This window comes from Scyliorhinus canicula, chromosome 9, assembly GCF_902713615.1.
Source record: "Scyliorhinus canicula chromosome 9, sScyCan1.1, whole genome shotgun sequence".
Classification (NCBI taxonomy): domain Eukaryota; kingdom Metazoa; phylum Chordata; class Chondrichthyes; order Carcharhiniformes; family Scyliorhinidae; genus Scyliorhinus; species Scyliorhinus canicula.
The window spans coordinates 19907017-19927655 of NC_052154.1; positions in this window are offsets into that span (position 1 = coordinate 19907017).

Genomic DNA, 20639 nt, shown 5'->3' on the forward strand with positions numbered 1-20639 from the left:
TCGCAGTATTCTTGAAACTTGTCCAGGACTGCCTGGAAGTCTCTCTTGTCTTGCCCTTTGGAGTATTTGAAGGTCTCAAAGATTTCTGCTGCTCTTGCACCCGCAATGGTGAGCAAAAGCTTTATTTTCTCGGCATCCGCCATGCCATCTAGGTCGGACGCTACCAGGTAGATCTCGAATCTCTGCTTGAATGCACGCCAGTTTGCACTGAGATTGCCGTGGTACCTGAGCTGCTGCGGAACCGGAATCGCAAACATCTTGCCTGGGTGCTGTTGCTGGTAGTCACGGATTTGTTGAGTTGAACTATAGAGATTCAACAAGCACTCACTGGTACCATGTTGTATTATGCTTCTTCTTGTAGCATAAGCTGCTTCCTTGATGTATACTCTGACAAAGGAAGGTTCAGACTTGGAGATAGGTTTAACACATTTATTGAACAGTTAACAATTCTCCTACCTGAGTTCGACTCACCTGTTGATCTTACTCAATCTAACTCAAGTAACTCAATCTAACTAACCAGTCTGCTCTAATCCATGTGGTGGGTGTGATGCTTCCTGATCTGCCCCTGTCTCTCTGAGTGACGCCTATGGAAAGAGAAAGAGCATGTGTGCCCTGTCCTTTTATATGGGTTGCCGCCATGTGGTAGTGTCACCTCTGGGTGTGTCTTGACTGCCCATTGGTCATGTCCTATCTTACTGACCTATTGGTTGAATATCTGTGTGTCATGATGTCCCTGGTGCTCCCTCTAGTGTTTACTCAGTCCTAGTGTATCTACATTAACTCCTTGTGTATTTACAGTGATGCATATCACCACAAAGTGCACTCTATGTACTACTTTAAATTATATCAGGCTCAACCTAGCGCAGGACGAGGTAAAGTTCACTTTATGCAGGATCTTTCTCCACACCCCTCCCTCTAGTCTTAGGCCCAGCTCTAAATCCCACTTCCCCCTCACCTCTTCTAGTGATGGTTCCCCGTCTCCAGCAAACACTTGTATATATCGGAGATCTTCCCTTGCCCCATCACATCCCGTGGTAGCATTCTATCTATCAGTGTGGGTCTCGGTAACTGGGGGACCGAGGACAACTCTTTACGAATGAAGTTCCTCACTGAAAATACCCAAATACACGCGCCCTCAGGAGTTGAAATTTCTCCTCCATCTCCTCTAGACTCGCAAACCTACCTTCCACAAATAAATCCCTGAATCTCTCAACCCCTCTTCTCCTACATACCCTGTACATTACGTGCAGCCTTGATGGTGCAAACCTATGATTATCATAGACTAGTTACAGTAAAGACATGTCCCCCAGTCCAAAATTTGTCTAAACTGGTTCCAAATTCTTAAAGTTACCACTACCACTGGGCTCATCGAGAGTCTGGTAGGGGAGAATAGTAGAGAGGCCGTAACCAACACCCTTAGACACGATCCGATGTAAGAGGCTTCCTCCATCCAACCCCCCAACCCCCCACCCCACCCCCGCACCAGGCTCCTCAAACCATCTTTTTAAAAAAATAATTTTTATTCAAATTTTCCAACAACAAATTTTATCAAAGAAAAACAGTAACCCCTCCCCAATACAAAAACAATAAATTAACAACAAGAAAAAGAAATAAGCATAAAACCATGAGAACAAACTGCCATAAAAAACCTAGTTGGCGCCCTCTCTGCAGGAAAGCCCTTTTAATCTTAGGAGTTTTACCACCCAAACAAAGGCAGAGATTAGTCGATCAATCCTAGCAAAAAAAGATTCAGGGAGTGATGCACGATCAATTGTACAAAGACTAAGGTTGGATACAACTGTGGCTTTATTGCAGGAAGATGTGTGGCCTCCCACAGCAGCTGGCGAAATGGCAGTTGAATAGAGGACATGCATATTTATACTCCTCCTACTGGGCGGAGCCAGCAGCAGGGGCTACCGGCGAACCTGTAGTACAGGTCCTACCTTACATCACCTAATACAGGTGTAACAGTGGTTTACCACATTCACCCCCTGTTAAAAATGAGTCCGGTTGGGGGTGGTGGAGAACTTTATACTGTAGTGAATTTATGTGCAGTGTTTTATCAGGAAAAAGAAAAAAATGTCCTTTGAAAGTCCGGTGCTAGTTAGAGGTCCAACTGGTCTGGTGCCTTGACGTTCTGCTGGGAGCGACGTAGCGGTGGCGGCGATGTCGATCCTGGCGATGTCGTGCTGGCCTGATGTTGGATGACTCCGGGAGTGTGCCAAAATCCTCTTCATCCTCTGGCGTGGGCAGGGGAAGGAGGGATGGTCCTGCTGGGGTTAATGTTGGTAGCGCCAGGGGAGGGTGGCACCGGGCAGGAGAAGTGTGTATGGGTGGAACCTGCTGGTGCCAGGTCCCTGAGGGAGACAGTATCTTGGCGGCCGTCGGAGTACGCCACATAGGCATACTGGGTGTTGGCATGGAGCAAGTGCACCCTATCCACCAACGGGTCCGCCTTGTGGTGTAGGACATGCCTACGGAGCTTGACCGGTCCTGGAGCTGCGAGCCAAGTTGGGAGCGACACCCCAGATGTGGACTTCCTGGGGAAGGCAAAAAGACGTTCATGGGGTGTGTTATTCGTTGCGGTGCACAGTAGTGACCGGATGGAGTGTACTGCATCAGGGAGGACCTCCTGCCAGCGAGAGGCTGGGAAGTTCCTGGACCGTAGGGCCAGTTGGATGGCCCTCCATACCGTCCCGTTCTCCCTCTCTACCTGCCCGTTTCCCCGGAGGTTATAGCTGGTCGTCCTGCTGGAGGCGATACCCCTGCTGAGCAGGAACTGACGCAGCTCATTGCTCATGAATGAGGATCATCTGTCACTGTGGATGTAGGAGTGGAAACCGAAAGAGCGAAGATTGTGTTTAGGGCTTTGATGACGATGGCAGACGTCATATTGGGGCATAGGATGGCGAAGGGGAATCTGGAGTACTCATCGACCACACTGAGAATGTACGTGTTTCAGTCGGTGGAAGGGAGGGGCCCTTTGAAATCCATGCTGAGGCGTTCAAAGGGGCGGGAGGCCTTCACCAGGCGCGCACGGTCCGGCCGGTAGAATTGTGGCTTGCACTCCGCACAGACCTGGCAGTCTCTGGTGACTGTCTGTACTTCCTCGACGGAGTAGGGCAGATTGCGAGCCTTGACAAGATGGTACAATTGTGTGACCCCCGGGTGACAAAGGCTGTCGTGTAGGGCCCGGAGTCGGTCTATTTGTGCGCTGGCACAAGTACCTCGGGAGAGGGCGTCTGGGGGCTCGTTGAGTTTGCCGGGGCGATACAAAATCTCATAATTATAGGTGGAGAGCTCGATTCTCCACCGCAAGATTTTATCGTTTTTGTTCTTGCCTCGCTGCGTGTTGTTAAACATGAAGGCTACCGACCGTTGGTCAGTGAGGAGAGTGACTCTCCTGCTGGCCAGGTAAATACTCCAATGCCGCACAGCTTCAACAATAGCTTGGGCCTCTTTTTTGACAGATGAGTGCCGAATTTCAGAGGCATGAAGGGTGCGGCAAACGAATGCCACGGGTCTGCCTGCCTGGTTGAGGGTGGCGGCAAGTGCAACGTCTGATGCGTCGCTTTCTACTTGGAAGGGCAGTGTCTCGTCTACTGCGTGCATCCCGGCCTTGGCTATATCAGCTCTGATACAGGCGAAGGCCTATTGTGCCTCGGCCGTGAGGGGAAAGTGAATGGACTGATTGAGTGGGCGGGCCTTGTCCGCATAGTTTGGGACCCACTGGGCGTAGTAGGAGAAGAACCCCAGGCAGCGTTTGAGGGCCTTGGGGCAGTGGGGGAGGGGAAGCTCCATGAGGGGGTGCATGCGGTCGGGATCGGGCCCCAGAACTCCGTTCTGGACAAAGGCTGTTGTGTAGGGTCCGGAGTCGGTCTACTTGTGCACCACCTGAATCGCTAAATACCTAAACTTCGTCTTGGCCAACTTAAAAGGCAGCCTCCCCAGGTCTGTCCTCTTCCCCAGGGAATTTACTGGGAATATCTCGCTCTTGCTCATATTCAATCTATACCCTGAAAAGGATCCCAATTTTCTCAACAGTTCCATAATTTCTCCCATACCTGTGAGAGGGTCAACAACAAATTGGCTGCATAAGGGGATATTCTATATTCCTCACACAGCCTCTCAATACCTTTCCATTCCCCTGATGTTCTAAGTGTCTGTGTCAGCATGGCAGGCAGTACCCCTCTCAGCAGAGAGTCATTGAACATTCCCAGTAAATGCGGTGCCAACAAGGCCGCAAATTGTTTGTAAAATTCAGCCGGAAAACCATCCGGCCCCAGTGCTTTCCCCGATTGCATGGGACTGATACAGTCTATAACTTCCTCTGACCCCAGCGGTGCCTCCAGCCCCTCCCCCTTCACGTGTTCTAACTCTGGGAAGTCCAATCTGCCCAAAAACCCCTTCATCTCTGAGCCATCCTCCAGCGGTCAGATTTGTATAGCCCTCGATAAATATAACCTCAAAAGCTCCATTAATCTTATCCGGGGCAGTAACCCACTCTCCCCCTCATCTTTAACCTGAGCTATTTCCCATGTTGCTGCCTTGCCGTCTGAATTGGTTAGCCAATAATCGACTGGCTTTATACCCATACTCCTATAATGTCCCTTGCAAACGGCGAAGCTGGCCCACCACATTCCCCATCAATTTTAGCTCAAACATCATTTGTAGCCTCCTTCCCTCTGTCAACAACTCTGTTCTGGGGGCAGTGGCCGATATCCAATGTCAAGATTAAGTCGAACTCATAGAGAACTGTGCAAATGGTTCAATAAATCACATTGAACTTACTTCAACGTCTGGAGTATCTTTTGGTCAAAGCTGCATCGAGTTACATCCTGTGTTATCCCAGAGTACATAACACAACAGCCTCCACACTAAGTTGACTCATACATAAAGAGACCCTCATCGCCAGCATTTTTATCTACCCCCCCTTCCAACCCCCCACCTTGACTGTCCACCACAATCAAATCTCTCGCAGTTACAGAATCATAGAATTTACGGTGCAGTTATCCCCGTAACCCAGTAACCCCACCTACCCTTTTGGACACTAAGGGGCAATTTAGCATGGCCAATCCACCTAACCTGCACATCTTTGGACACGAAAGGGCAACTCAGTGTGGCCAGTCCACCTAACCTGCACATCTTTGGACCGTGGGAGGAAACTGGAGCACCCGGAGGAAACCCATGGGGAGACTATGCAAACTCCACACAGTCATCCAAGGCCAGAATTGAACCTGGGCCCCTGGAGCTGTGAGGCAGCAGAGCTAACTAACATGCCACCTTGCCGCCCATCAGGTCTACACCAGCCCTCCTCACATTCGCCGTCTCCGGCATATTAAAGTAATGGTCCTTGCTTTTAAAAGTGACCCACATTCGAGCTGGGTGCACCATTCAGAATCACACCACTTTTTTTGTAAAGTGCCCCCTTGACCTTGTTGAATCCAGCTCGTTGCTTTGCCAGTTCCGCCCCAATGTCGTGGTAAATTCGAACATGGTGTCCTTCCCAATAGCTTTCCTGCAGGGCCTTTGCCCATTTCAAGATTCGCTTTTTATCGAGTAATCGATGAAGGCAAACTATAACTGCCTGTGGTGGATTGCCGGTTTCGGTTTCTGTCGTAGTGACCGGTGGACCTCGTGAGGGTTAGCAAAGATCCCCTCCCCCATTAATTTATTCTGTGGCATTCGTGCGTTTAATGCCCTCCTGTAGCCCAACAATTTGCAGATTTTGGGGCCTGGGCCTGTTCTCTTGGTCTTCAGCCTTGGCTCTTAAAACCGTTTGGGTCTCCGCCATCAACTTAACCTCAGCCTCCAAAGAAGCAATCTGGTCACTATGATCCGAGACCGTCTCTTCCATCTCACGGATCTTTGTGCCTCCATCCGCTGCTCCACCCTCGCCACGGTTAACCAAACGGGGGGGGCCCCGTTTCCCTCGACTGCTCCGCCATCAACTGCTTTTGTTTATGGAATTCCCCCACAAGGAATTCCATCAATTTCTCCGTTGGCTCCTGGGTAGGCGTCGGCGATCCGGAGGGCTACGCCTTGTTTTTCTTCCCCTCCTGCCTGGTTTTAACCCCTGCAGGCATTCCACGTCAGAGGAGAGACTGGTAAGTGCAAATACGCTTTGTTTTTTTTAAACATTACACCTGGAAATCGTGTGACAAGAGCCAAGAGCACGCCGCTGGACAGGAGCCGCCTTGTACATGACCGCTCACTGCATCGCCCCAAACGGAAGTTTGCAGAGATATTTTTTACATCAATTATATTTGTCTATTTTACAGTTCTTTGCTTACTGAAAAATGGATGTAATGTTTGCTTTAGGCTCTGCTGACCGATGCCCTGCCCTGTCTCTAGCTCAATGGCTGACACAATGGTGCCAATCGCATCGTATAAAGCAAACCTTTAAGCTCAAATAATTTTGTTGAGTCTGCACCAGATACCCTCAAAAGCAATACATCCTTCCTGAGGTTAGATACTGAAAACTGAGTTTACAAATTCAGGTAAGACCGAATGATGGATTTTACAACTGAAGTATAGCCTCCTGCCCTTTGTATTCAGCCCTTGAAGTAAAGTTTAACATGCATTAGCCTAGTGATTTGCCACATTTCCTTCACGCAAACCTTTGGCCAGGATCTTCTCGCCCCATGGTGGAAGCCGCTATGGGGGATTCGGCAGCCCAGCCAAGAATCCATTGACTTTTGGCAGGGCTGGATGATCTCAGTGGTGGGTGGGGCCAGAAAATCATCTCCTTTGCCTTGTACCTGCCAACCAATTGCCAACCCAATATCACAAGGTTTCCTCCAATCCCGTGCATATTCATTTGTGCCAAGGATCTCTCCTAGGGAATCTCATTAAATCCCTTCTGGAAACCATATTGGTGATTCTTCAACTCGTTTAGTCAAAATGTACTCTTCACAAATCTATGTTGACTCTCGCTAATCATACTTATCAAAGTGTTCATTCGTCTTGTCCCTGGTGACAAGTTCCAATGAATTTCCCACACTGATTTCTGCTGCCAGGGCTGTGTTAGGAAAGAGTTAACATTCCCTCATACTCAAGTTCGAAATGGAGATTTAATTGTTTAATGGATTTCACTTATTGTTTGATAGGCTTCACCAAAATATAAAGGGGATAGAATTGGCACAGTTCTGTTGTTGGAGAAATGATGACTGAACACAGTAAAATTGGAGTCAAAGAAGACAAGACTTGTTTCCTGGTTCTTATTATATAATTACCATCGGAGCTTAACGAGCTGTACTTAGCTGAATTTTCTCTCCCTCCCTTAAATAATAAAAGTTTTGCTTGCTTTGCAGATGGAACGTGGAAAGCTTTCTTGTTTCAGCATCGGTATGTTCATGTTTGATTTATCACTGAGCAAATGTTGGAAGAGATTCAGTTGCTGTAAATAACAACTGTCCATGACAACAAATGTGTGTGGCAGGTCAAAGCTTGCTGCACAATGATTTCATTTATGTTACTTTGAGCTTGGTGTTATACGGTTATGCTCACATAAAAAATGAATTTTAATAATCAATACAGCAGTTGCTGTCTGTTAAAGAAGAGTTCAATCAACCATCAACATTTCACCTTGACCCTAAATCCAAGGGACCCACGATCTCAACTTGGAATCATCTAAGTTATCAGCCAACAATGTTCGTATACTGTTAATTTTTATTAGTTTGCAATAAAAGATTAATCTATTCTCCCTACTCTGTAACTTACTGGGGAATATTTGAGTGTCTCCAGATGTACATATCATGGATGTATCCTGGAAGATGGGCTGGGTGACCCCCTTTGAGGTCCTAACACAAATGTAAGGGTCCTTCCAGTTCATTTCTTTTTATCTTATTATTTTTGGTCCATGGACCCATAATTGGGATGTGCCCAAAAGCAGAAGAGTGCTTGCCAGGATGCTATGCTCCCAAGTTTTGTTTTGGAAAGGAGAAGTCAGACACCAAGTGAACCTTAGGAACTGGTTTTGGAGGAAGTCAGTTTTATTGGTTCACTGGCAAATGGTGGGTTGTCTAGGGACAGTGTTCTGCCTGACAATGCTCAGTGATTGGTTCCTGCGTGATGCTTTTGGAGAGAACTTGACAGACGTGTTTGGAATCATCTAAGTTATCAGCCGACAATGTTTGTATAAAGTTAACTTTCATTAGTCAATAATAAAAGATTAATCTATTTTCCCTACTCTGTAACTTACTGGTGAAGTGAAAGGAACAGTCTCTCTCTCCCTTTCCCAGTTGCTGAAGTGAAAGAGCTACTTTATTGTTCTGAAACCAATGAGTGCCTGGCACATCTTTACTGTCAACTTGAAATGATCCTGAGTCTGCAGAGAAAGTAGACAACCTCACAAGAGAAAACCATCTCAAGCCTAGAAGGAAGAAGTACCAAAACAAAAGCCTGAATTTCAGAAAGACATTGATTAGAAGTCATCCCAGTGCATCAAGAATCCTTCTCCATGATTTTTATTGATATGTTCTTTACCTTTCAACTAACCTTTCCCCTTTGTGTTGTTTGTCTGTGTGTGTGTGTGTGTGTGTAGAGAGTGGGGTGGTTAGGAAGAGGGGGTTGGGAAAGGAGTAGTAGATAGTTATATTTTCAGTCTGTTTAATTATAATACTGTACACAATAAAAGGTTACTTGTGTCAAAGATACAAACCTGGTGACTGCAGTTTATTGGGCTCAACCGAGGACCTCGGGTACTTTATCTAAAATTTAATTTCACCTGTGTTGTGACTCCAGGTTAAGTGGGGTTGGAATTGACAGCACAGTAGGGTGACACAAGGCCTCCATGTAAATTGCTTGGGAAATTCCAACTCCCGTTGAGCAATTACCCTGTGTCAGTAACCCTCTAAAACTCTGACTCAGCGACTTTGGATGGTTCCAATACACCTATCAGAATAGTTTCCCAGGAAAGGTTAGAAGAATTAAAATCAGTTCTAATTCCTGTGTAACTACGATTCATTCCCTCACTAACCCCCACCAGTCAACTCCCTCTTGACCACCAAACTATATCTCTAAACACCCGACTTTCCCCCCACAACCACCCAACCACCCATGGGCCCTATGACTACCATCCCAGCTCCCTGGCCAGCCCCCGATACCACCCACACTACCACGCTCCACCCCCAAACTGACTCCCCCTCCCTCCACGTGTAGAGTTATAATTCCAAGCAAATAAAGAAGAAAGAGAAAGACAGAGAAAAGAGGGACACAAACAGAAAGGGGGAGACAGGAGTGTAAGGAAGAGAGAGGATTCCTTGAAAGAGAAAGAGCTTTAAGTGGGAAAAGCAGGAAAGGGAGTTAAAGCAGCTTGAAATGAGTAGGGAAAGGTCACTGTATCCGCTGAAGACACGACTAGGGATATCGTCGCCCTGCAAAACAGATTAAGAGGAAAAGTCCATGAGGCCTATTCGCTATTGTCTGAATATAACGCTGACATCACCAGAAATGCCATTCTGACAGCACGCGAGTTGGCACCTGAGGTGTAACGCCAAGAATTCGGAACGTTCCGGAATTGACCGATCATCAAAAATGCTATCCTGAATGCATACGAGCTGGTACCTCAAATGCAGTGCCAAAAACTATGAACTTTCTGGAAACGAATGATCAAACTTACATTGAGTTCCAAAGGGTTAGGACTAGGAGCAAGAGTAGGTCATTCCGCCCCTTGAACCGGTTCCACTATTCAATAAGATCAGGGCTCATCTGACTGTAACCTCAACTCCACATTCCCACCTACTCTGTGATGGAACCATCAATTCACCAGACACGTGTTTCCGATGTGAATCTAGGCTTTAATCGACTTACTTCAGAGCCAGCCTGTTACCTGTCGATGAACTCATAGTGACCCAGGCTGACTCTGGACACGGGTATTTATACAGCTGCACTAGGGGGAGGGGTCGTGGGCGGAGCCAAGGGTGGAGCCCAGTAAAAGTTCCTGAGTACTCCCAGCGCTACTCCCCCTAGTGGTAGGATAGCGCTACTGCGCTTACAAAGACAGTGTGAATTAACATATATACATCTATATTACATTCACCACACTCTGATACCCTTTCACCACCTTACTTTTAAGGAATCTGTCTGACTCTACCTTAATAATGTTCGAAAACTCTGCTTCCACTAGCCTTTTGAGAGAGAGAGTTCCAAAGACTCAAAGCCCTCTGAGAAAAAAAATCTCCTCATCTCTATCGAAAAAGGACAAACCTTTATTTTAAATCATGACCTCTGGTTCTAGATTCTCCAACAAGAAGAAACATCCTTTCTATATCCCCCATCTCAAGACCCCTCAGCACCTTTTATATGTTTCAATCAAGTCACTTCTTAATCTTCCAAACTCCAGCAGATACAAGACTTGCCTTCCCAGTCTTTTCACGTAAGATAACCTGCCCATTATAGGTACTGTCCAATTAAACCTTCATTAAACTGCTTCCTTAAATGAGGAGATCAATACTGTACACAGTACTCCAGATGTAGGCTCACCAATGCCCTTATTATGCCCACATGGGGTGGCGCGGTGGCACAGTGGTTAGCACTGATGCCTCACAGCGCCAGGGACCCAGGTTCGGTTCCGACCTCGGGTGGCTGTCTGGGTGGAGTGTGCACATTCTCCCCATGCCTGCGTGGGCTTCCTCCGGTTTCCTCCCACAGTCCAAAGATGTGCAGTTTAGGTGGATTGGACATGCTAAATTGCCCCTAAGTGCCCACAGGTTGGGTGGGGTTACGGGAATAAGGTGGCGGAATGGGCCTGGATAGGGTGTTTATTTGATGGGCTGGTGCAGACTCGAATAGCCGAATGGCCTCCTTCTGCACTGTCGGAATTCTATGTTCTTATCACTGTAGTATAATCTCTCTACTTGCTTTTGATTGATTGAGGGAGGATCAGGGGAGGCAGTGGTATCACATTTTATCACTCGAGTAGTAATCCAGGGACCCAGGATAATGATCTGAGGAACCGGATTCGAAGATTGTGGAATTTGAATTCTAAAGTCCAAAGGTGATCAAGAAACCATTGTTGATTTAGAACTCATCTGCTTAACTAATCTTCTTCAGGGAAGAAAATCTGCCATCCTCACCTGGACTGACTTACATGCGACTCCTGACCCACTCTTGGCTTCTACATGGGTGCAGATGGGTTTGGTATCCAAAGAGAGGGGTTTGCGATGGGCCTTTGGCTCTGCTGGAGTCGAAGGGGGTGTATGTTGGTGCACACCTGACCTTGGCACAGGCAACTCATTGTGATTTCTGTTGGTGTGCGGTGTGGGAAGGGGTGCACCGTTTTGTTCTGTCACGTTTTTATGTCTTTATCCTATCTATCCCTCGGTCTGTGGTGGGGCTATATCAGTACCTAATTTTGTCTGATGAATATATCAAGCTGGTATGATATCATTCTCCTGATCCATTCTGTATCATGAATATTAAGCCATTTTGTTCTTCCTACTCATGGAGATGTATTATTCTGTAACTTTGTTGCGTTATTCTCTTGAATGAAAAACCTCACTCGACATACTTTAAAACAATACTTGTTCAGCCCTGGCAACTACGCAAGAATGTTCCTCTTGAGAGATTTGAAGTCAACAGAAAAATGCAAGCTGCTGTCAAAATATGAGCAGTATCACGCAGGGCTGCAAAACCTGCCAAAGATGGGAGAATAACAGAAGAGATACAACTGGTGCTTGGAATCGCAGGTTCAAGGGTCGAAGAGAGATTGCCTTGAGAGATCAACCTAACCTTTTCAAAGATAGAGATTTGTCACGTGTCTGAAATTATGCCGGTGGTATAATCTGTCGGAGGAGTTGAAGGGACAGAATGTGAATGGGTTACATAAAGTCAAACATCCTTCAGCATAGCAGAGGCCAGTATGTGGCAATGTTAAATAATCCTCAAACTGGAATTGTGGGAAGTAACACGAGTCGAATGTGCAAAAAGCATCCCTGCCAACTCCAGCCAGGCCTGATGTCATTTCACACTCTCATGCTTGTTGGTTGACAGAAATCAGGACTTCTGCCAGTCAATGGGAGGATGTCCCCGCCTGTTTGGCCAGCAGCTACCCAGCCTTTTCAGGAACAGCTCTGCAGTGGCCAGGCAAGGGAAGGCTTGCAGTGTCACGAGTGGGAGCTCAGGGTGTTGGGGGCTGTGCCGGGAAGGGAGTGTGGTCTCGAGGTTTCGGGTAATCAAAATTTCAATCTGTAAGTAAGCTGGACTGTAAGGGAGTGGAAATGATGACTATTCAACCTCTGCTGGGTAGAAAGGACAAGCTGGAGATAAACATTTAGATTTTATTGTACAATAGGCATGACTTTGCAGTCCCAATGGTGGCAAACCTATAGACGTTCACTGCCACTGAGGGTTGCATGGTTTGTGCGGATGCGCATGCTTGTCCCGTAAACTCAAAGTTGCAGTGCACGCGAAGTCTGCATACTCCAGAGGCGGCCCCTGCGATGCTGTGTAAAATATCTGTTAATTCGGGCCAATTGCCCACAACTAATCCTATTTGTGTAAGTGGGTTTGTGTAGGGCTGATATTATCACAGGCACAGTGTCGGTTTAGGAGATGATTCCTCATTCTGTTCTGCTGCTCTCTGATTCCAGGAAGACACTGACAGTAGGAATGAGCAGAGGAGAGTGCAGACATTTAAAATATCTAATTTTGTTTGTCGACCACCCCGGCATCGACCTGAGCACCAAGACTAGGACAATTCTGCAAAACCCTCCATTGAGAGGAAACATAGCGAGATTGATTCATAGACATTTACAGCACTGAAGGAGGCCATTCAGCCCATCGTGTCCATGCCAGTCAACAAAGATCTGACTGCGCTAATCCCATTTTCCAGTGCTTGGTCTATAGCCCTGAAGGTTACATCAGCGCACTTGGATATCTGAATAATTCTTAACTGTTACGAGTGTTGTGACTCAACCACCATTTCACCCTGTGAGTTCCAGACTCCCACCACCTTCTGAGTGAAAAGGTTTCTCCTCAATGCCCCTCTTCGCCTTCTATCTCTTACCTTAAATCATGCTCCCTGTTTATTGACCCTGTAGCTACCTGGGGTGGCCACGTCCCGATTCCAAAATGGACATTCGCAAAGAGTACAGGGAAAATTGGACAGTACTAGGAAAACAAGCAGGTGCAAGGTTTGCCTGTGGATTGGAACTTGCAGCTCCCAGACAGAACTGATACTACAAGCCATTAGCATAGTAATGAGCTATCTCTGGGGACAAAAGGGGTGGACGGAGTTTAGAAGGATGAGGGCATTGATTGGCACCATTTCCATAAGCATTCACTCCCTTCACCACTGACACACAGTAGCAGCAGCGTATACTATCTACAAGATGCACTGCAGGAACTCACCAAGACTCCTTAGGCAGCACCTTCCAAACCCACAACCTCTACCATCTAGAAGAACAAGAGCAGCAGATACTGGGAACCCACGACCTGGAAGTTCCCCTTGCAAGTATATCGCTGTTCCGTCACGGTCGCTGGGTCAAAATCCAGAAAGTCCCAAACAGCATAGTAGGCATACCTACACCTCAGGGACTGCAGCGGTTCAAGAAGACAGCTCACCACCACCTTCTCAAGGGCAATTAGGTATGGATAATAAATGCTGGCCTACCTAGCAACACCCACATCCCAGAAATATATATTTTTAAATATTACTCATCAGGTGGCAAGTCAAGTGATTCCTTTGTTTCTCTTGTATCCACTTGTATCTCTTACTGGAGATTGAATTATTATTTCATGTACATCAACAAACATTAACACTTTTCTTAACAATTCCTACCTACTATTTAAAGAGATAGGAATACAGTACCAATCTTCATCCAGTGGTCATTCTTTATGTTTGAGCCTAAATAGTGATAATTTTATTGCATCGCGCCATCAGAACTGAATCTGATACTGCCCCTGATGAAATATCGATACAGTTACCCTTCTAACATGTTGCTCGATAGCTGTTTGAAGCAGAATCGTTACCTGGTGGCTCTACTCCCTAAGCCACAGGAAAGAAGACGATTTATAGAATCCTAGTAAGTGCAACGTTAGCATTCATGTCAAGAGGGCGAGAGTAAAAAAGCAAGGACGTCCTGCTGAGGCTGTATAAGGCTCTGGTCAGACCCCATTTGGAATATTGTGAGTAGGTTTGGACCCCGTTTCTAAGGAAGGATAAGCTGGCCTTGCAGAGGGTCCCGAGGAGGTTCACAAGAATGATCAGAATGAAGGTCTTGTCACATGATAAGCGGTTGACGGAGTTTAGAAGGATGAGGGGGGGGATTTCATTGAAACTTACAGAATACTGAAAGGCCTAGATATAGTGGACGTGGAGAGGATGCTTCCACTAGTAGAAGAAACTAGAATCCAAGGGCACAGCCTCAGACTGAAGGGCCGATCCTTTAAAACTGAGATGAGGAGGAATTTCTACAGCCAGAGGGTGGTGAATCTGTGGAACTCATTGCCGCAGAAGGCTGTGGAGGCCAAATCACTGAGTGTCTTTAAGACAGAGATATTTAGGTTCTTGATTTTAGAATTGTAGAATTTACAATGCGGAAGCAGGTCATTCGGCCCATCGTGTCTGCACCAGCTCCTGGAAAGAGCACCCTACTTAAGCTCACGCCTCCACCCTATCCCCGTAACCCAGTAACCCTACTTAACCTGTTGGACACTAAGGGGATATTTAGCATGGCCAATCCACCAAACCTGCACATCTTTGGACTGTGGGAGGAAACCGGAGCACCCGGAGGAAACCCACGCAGACATGGGGAGAAAGTGCAAACTCCACATAAACAATCACCCGAGGCCGGAATTGAACCCGGGTCCCAGGAGCTGTGAGGCAACAGTGCTAACCACTGTGCCACCCCATTAATAAGGGGTCAGGGAATATGGGAAAAGGCAGGAAAATGGGGATGAGAAACATATCAGCCATGATTGAATTGGCAGAGCAGACGTGATGTGCCAAATGGCCTAATTCTGCTCCGATATCTCATGTCTTATGGTCTTATCAGTCCCAGTAAAGATCAGCTCAAGGATTGGAAGGGTAAACAAGAGGTTAGAGAGAATTCAAGGAAGAGAGAATATGGAACAACAGCAACAACTTTAATGAATTACAGTATACGTCACAGAAACAAATAATAAAGAACACGGCACTGAGCTACATGGGGTGATATTAGGCTAAATGACCAAAAGGTTTGGTCAGGGGTCGATTTTAAGGATGACTCAAAAGGGGGAGTGATGAGACCATCAACTCACGCGACACGTGGTTAGAAGTGAACAGTGGTTTTAATCGTCTTACAACAGAGCCTGCCTGCGACGAGATGAACTCAAGATGAACTGGCAGCAGGCTCACAGCAACTGATCTTTATACGTCCGGTTGGGGGAGGAGCCATGGGCCGAGCCATGGGCGGAGCCAAGGGTGGAGCCCAGTACAAACTCCTCATCTCCCCCTGTGGGCAGGGCCGCGCGATTACACACAATCCAGTACAGAGTACAGGCTCAATACATGTGGTACAATACAGTGTGAATTACTGAGGTTTATAATTCACCACAGGGAGGTAAAGAATGGAAATGAGGTTGAGAGGCAGGGAGGTGTAGATAGTGCATTCCAATGTTTGACGCCTCGGCAACTGAAGGAAAGACCACCATTGGTTGAGCAATTATAATCAGAGAGACAGGAGGGGCTGGATTCTCCATTATTGGGACTATGTCCCCATGCCGCCGTCAAAACAGTAGAGTTTCACGCCAGAAAACCTGGCATGAAAGGGCCACGAATTCTTAGCCCTGCAGGGGGCTAGCAGGGACTCGGTGTAGATCTCGCTGCTTTTGCTGCAGATACGGGCCCCCGTTCGTCCAGGTTGGAGTCTGCGCATACGCGTGCTCCCTGGCGGACTCGGACCACGGAGCAGGACCCAAAAAAGAAACCCCCCCAATCGACCGCGCACCCGATCCTCAACGGTAGCCATGAATCGGTAGCTACAGTGATGGACCGAAAACAATAGCTTCAGTCTTCCCAATACTTAATTGAAGCAAATTTCTGTCCACCCATACTGGATACCTGGATATATTAGCAACTGTGGAGGAGTTGAGAGGTGTCAGTGAGGTGGGGTTGGGCGCCATTGGCACCCTCAGTGGAACGTGCTGTCAGAGGCAGTGGTAGAGGCGGGTACAATTTTATCCTTTAAAAAGCAGTTAAACAGTTACATGGGCAGGGTGGGTACAGAGGGTTATGGGCCAAATGCGGGCAAGTGGGACTGGCTTAGTGATAGAAACTGGGCAACATAGACCAGCTGGGCCAATGGGCCTGTTTCCATGCTGTAAACATCTATGACTCTAGGTTCACTGACTGGGGGGGGGGGGGGGGGGGGGGGGGGGGGGGGGAGGGGGGGGGGGGGCAATGGAACAGTGAGCGCTGGCTGAACTGTGGTCCCTGATCCAAGCCCATCCCCAACATCCACCCATTCCACCATCCCCCTTCATCCCGCGCCTCCTCTGTGGCCAGCCCAGACCAACCATCTGACAGAGCATCGAGGCAGCTTGTAATATTGTGTACAGATGTTTAATGTGAAAACATAATACAGGTACATGCCCTAGCTCCTATCATTAAGATGTGCCCTGCACCCATGCCAACTTAACTGGTGTCTACTTTTCTGGCCTTACGGGCCCTAATGCTACGTCTAGGTGGATCCCCAGATGGTACATCAAGAGTGGAGGTGAACTACTATGATTTCCGCCCTGCGACCTGGGTCCCCTTTGGGGTGCATTTTCTGGGGTGACCGAGCCTGGGTGGGCCCGGCTGCTGCTCGGGTTTCCCAGGTGGCCTGGTGCCCCCCTGTTCTGCCTGCTGCCTACCCGATATGACAGAGACAGGAGCGGGAGAGTCCGAGGTGCTGAGGTGTTCTGTGGGGGGGGGGGGGGGGGGGGGGGTTATTGATGTTTGTGTGGCCCATGCACCCCAAACAGCGGGCGGCAGCTGACAGTCTCCTTCCTGGGCCGAGGTACAGGGTCACCCACCTCTCCCCCGTGGCACTTAGCAGGGTCGCAAGATCGGCGTCCGTAAAACAGGGTGCCGCTCTGCTCATTCCCGTCTTGTTGGCTGGGACAGTGTTTTTGGGGTGTGCAGTGTGCATATGCGGTTTCAGCTTGTCAGTCCTGTGAGTGTCAATCGCGAATCTGCCGAATCCCTCACCTTTTCTCATTGGAATTGATTGCATTCCACACAGTGGCGGTTTTGCTGTCGTAGAATTCCGCAAAACCTGCCCCAGTGTCAACATAGTCTGAGGAACAGAGAATTCTGCTGGACATCTTTAGAATCGACCTTTTCCCTAGTTGTGGTCACAGCGCCACCCCTTGGTAGAATAGCATTACACCGTTGCAACTATTCACTATTTTCTATTTCATATTTATATCACATCTAGCACATTTGGGGGCCAAAAATGCATTGGGGAATCCCCCTGGGAAGTTCCCACGTAAAGGTTTACCCGTAAAATGTCCAGAAGAGCTACCTTCTCTCGGAGAATTGTGTTGCTCTGGGAATCCTCTGACAAAGCGAAGGTTCTGTCAGCTTTACCCTCAGAGTTACTCTGAAAGAGTTAGAAGGAGAAAAAGCTCTTCTAATTTCAGAGTAAAACAGTCAGAGGACCTCTCACACCCCACCCCCGGGTAAACACCATACCCCACCCTGGCCCACGGTATTCTGCACCCGCACGGGAATCCTCCCCCCCCCCCCACATCGTCCCGACCACCACCCCCTGACCTGAGCAACACTCCCTGAAAAGGGCACCCCCCCCCCGACCTGAATGACACCCCCACAGCAACCCGTCACCCTCCCCAACCCATCGACACCTGACCCGGGACCCTCCGACCCCCTTCAACCTGCATACCAACCCACCGTGACCCAACCCTACCCACCCGACCACCCCCCCGACCTGAATGGCCCCTCCTCCCGACCTGACCCCCCACCCGATCGAGACCCCAGCCGCGATATCTGGGCAACCTCCCTCCCCCTTCCAATGTCCAGGTCCCCCTCTCCCCCGGTGACAGAACCCCCTTCCCCAATATCCGGACGGAGCAGGGGCACACTCCGCACCTTCAGTCTCACCTGGCCTGAGTCAGGAAGCTTGGGTGAGACAGAGGGCATGATCTACCTGCCTAGTCGCACCCACACTTGGGCAATTGGGTGCGCAACGTGGCCGATAGACACCAGGAGAAGCCTCTTCCAGGATCTACCGGTTCGCCCACCACGCCTCGCACTTTTCTGCCAGATCGCCAGCTAAGTCCTGCCCATTGTGAGCTGGATCGGTATTTGGCTAATTTGCCAAGATGCCCAGATGGCACTGGCGGGGTACTGCAGGCTGACAATGCCAAGGTGTCAGGCCTACATTGTGCCTGGGCCAGGGATCGCTGGGTGAGTTGGGGATTGCAGGGGTCAAGAGATTGGGGCACCATTTATGGTGCCTCAGTCTCCTCCTGCACTGAGGAGCTCCCCGTGACAGGAAACAGGACTATGTGCAGCCTGAGCGGGGCATTCCCCGCTGAGGCCCCAGATTGCAACAAAGTCCTGTTCGATCATGTTGTCTTGGTGCTGCGAGTGCCAGGAAACACCCGACTAAACGCTCTCGGCACGGGACTCTGTTGCAAGTCAGTTAGATTGCACCCAGGCATTTTCCAATTCAAGCGCAGGTAAGTTGCTACACAATGGCAATCCACCGCTGATTGCCACTCCGAGGACGTTACGGGCAATTATAAAATATAATATAACACCAAGTCGTGTAAGGAGAAAAAACGTTTGGTCAGAGTGGTGGATTTTAAGAAGCGTCTTAATGGATGCAAGAGAATTATTGGAGGTAGATAGAGTTAACGATGGAATTTTTCAAGAGCTCTGTAGACAGCTAAAGGCATGGCCACCAATGGTATTGTGATTAAAATTGGGGATACTCAATAACCCAGAAAAGGAGGAGTGTAAGTTACAAAATAGGCAGCAAAATTTGGGATGGTCTCAAATTTACAGAGGGTAAGATGTGGGACGACGGTCAGCAGTGCATGAGAATGTTTAAGTTTGTGGTAACAAAGGCGAAGATGAGGGTTTTAGCAGCAAAAGACCTGATGTTATGGAGGTGGAAATAGATGGTTTTAGTGTCGGCTCTGTTAAGTGGTTTGAAATATGAGACTGAGGTCTGATTCTCCCTCAGGGTTTGCCTGGGAGAGGGATGGAATTGGCGGTGAGGGAGATAAATTTATAGAATGAACCAAAAACAGTGGCTTCAGTCTTCACACTATTGAATTGGAGGGAATTTCTGCTGATGCGCTACAGGATGTCAGATAAGCAGCCGGTGGACGGGAGACGGGGAGATAAGTTGTGGTGAGGTACAGTTGGATGTCATCAGCGCACATGATGTTGTGCTTTCACATGATGTCACTGTCGATAAGAAGAACCTTGTTGGAGGGGTACCAGAGGTAACTGCCTGGGAATGGGAAGAGAAACCATTGATGATGATTATCTGGCTGTGGTTAGATTGATAAGAACAGAACCAGGCCAGTCCAATCTCATTAAATTGGATGACAGTGGAGAGGAGTCGGAGGATGATATGAACAATTATGTGAAAAGGATGAGGAAGGATAGTTTATTCTTGTTACAGTGGATACAGAAATCCGATTGGAGGGATTTAAATATGGAGTTCTTGGAAAAATGTGCACGAGTTTGAGAAGTGTTCAAGGACTTTGGCGAGGAAAGGGAGATTGGGGATGAAGTGGTGGCTTGCAAGAACAGAGACATCAAGTGCTAATTTTTTTTTTTGAGAAGGAGATATTGACAGTGAATTTAAAAGAGTGGGGGACAGAATCTACAGAGAGAATTGTTTACAATGTCGGGGGACACGGGAGCCAGAAAGTGAAGTTGGGCAGTTAGTAGTTTTGTGGGAATAATACAGGGAGAGCAGGAAATGGATGGTATGGCCGAGATAAGGGCTTGAGGAGGGACAGGAGGGAAACTAGAGAAGGAAATGTTAATTCAGTAAAATGCAGGGAACCTCATGAAATGAAATGAAATGAAAATCGCTTATTGTCACGAGTAGGCTTCAAATGAAGTTACTGTGAAAAGTCCCTAGTCGCCACATTCCGGCACCTGTCCGGGGAGGCTGGTACGGGAATCGAACCGTGCTGCTGGCCTGCTTGGTCTGCTTTAAAAGCCAGCGATTTAGCTCAGTGAGCTAAACCAACCATACGTTTGAGCTGGTGAACTCACATTAAGAAGGGAATTGGCAGAGGAAGCTGATGAGACAGTCTCAATCTCAATCGAAGAAAGCCATGAGTTTTTCACACTGGTTGTTGGAGGTGAGGGTGGAGGAGGTAGGGGAGAAAGCTTTACAAAATATGGGTTAAAAAGTAGAGAAAGGAAATGAGGGGTTAGTTTTGCATTCCAGATAACCCAATAATAGTCAGCAGCTTTCTCAAATAAGCTATAATACTAAATCTTTAAAAAATTGTGATAACAACAAACTAAACATGTATCCATTGTCTGAAATCCTTTTATATTTCCTTTGCCAGAGATGGTACACATTTAATTAGTATAATTGTGAACAACTATTGACCCTAATTAGCCACAAAATAAACCAATTAACTTTATTTTATGGGCTGTGGGAATAACTGGGAAG